Raw genomic sequence first — 1248 nt, forward strand, 5'->3', positions numbered from 1 at the left:
ATCTGGTTACCAGTGAAGTGCCACACAACGCCAGAGGAAATATTTAATATGTTGACACAAACAGGAGACTCAGAAGAATAAACAAAGGGACATTGTGGAAATAAGTCACTTTGACTTTATTTGGATTATCCTAACTAATTTACACATATGTTCCTATATATGACAATTGTTCTTTTGTTTACCTGCACCTAAATCACTTACAAAACATAGCTTGACCACCACGACCAGAACAAGAACTAAGACACGTGAAACTGAATGCAGTGAGTTTATTTAGACACAGGTACACATAACTACAGTTATCATACATAGTGTAAATTACAACGGATATCCGAGAAAAGTCGGAAAAAGTGAGATTTCCATTGGTGTAGTTGAAACATTAGATCACAGTTCTACAACCTCACAGAGGTAGAGATCGTGGATCACATAATAAGTCAACACAGCAGTCAGCACACAAGAAGTTGATGCGAATCCCAGAATTAAAGCGCAAAATGTGAAAACTCAAGAAAATAACTTCAAGTAGAAAATCGCACACTGTTACTGCTAAGGGGGTGTAGCTCAGTGGTAGAGCGTTCGCTTTGCGTGTGAAAGGTCCCGGGTTCGATCCCCGGCACCTCCAGTCACGGGGATGTAGCTCAGATGGTAGAGCGCTCGCTTAGCATGCGAGAGGTACGGGGATCGATACCCTTCATCTCCAGATTTTATAAAAAGACTAAGCACTCAGGAGGCTGAGCATCAGTTCAAAATGGTTTACTGAAGCTATGAAAATTTATAAAGAGTACAATTTTAATTTTCCACCAGAACTGCCCAAACAACCAACTTAAGTAATTCTAAGTGATGCTGGCGAATCCACAGATAACACACACAACACTTAAAATAATAACGCTGCTTTTGTGACTGAAGAACAAGTATTTATTTACCCAAATAAATGCTTGAAACAGGTTAAGTATTACACATTCAAGTTGGTATTAATGGATCCATGAAGAAAATATTGTTTCTCAAAGATTAAGTGAAAATTCAAGAGATTTGCATTTATTGCAATGCTTAAATTGGGACACTATGGCCGATCAGAAAACTTATTCCAAGGAAGCTGTTGAACGCCAAACGAAAGAATGAGGGAAAATAATCATGAACAAGAGGTCATTTTCCAAGAGGGTACTAAGAAATACGAAAACCTGAATGTGACCACCATATTCCGACAATACGAACATAATACGGCGAAATTCTTATTCTTTGGCAAGTGAGGATGAT

General features: G+C 38.4%; 1 non-coding gene across 1 annotated transcript; it reads left to right on the forward strand.

Moving 5' to 3' along the window:
• Positions 1 to 544: 544 nt before the first annotated feature.
• Positions 545 to 616, forward strand: TRNAA-UGC (transfer RNA alanine (anticodon UGC)). The gene has a single exon. It is a non-coding gene; the product is annotated as a tRNA-Ala (tRNA).
• Positions 617 to 1248: the final 632 nt, after the last annotated feature.

This window comes from Cherax quadricarinatus, chromosome 23 (genome assembly GCF_038502225.1).
Source record: "Cherax quadricarinatus isolate ZL_2023a chromosome 23, ASM3850222v1, whole genome shotgun sequence".
Lineage (NCBI taxonomy): Eukaryota > Metazoa > Arthropoda > Malacostraca > Decapoda > Parastacidae > Cherax > Cherax quadricarinatus.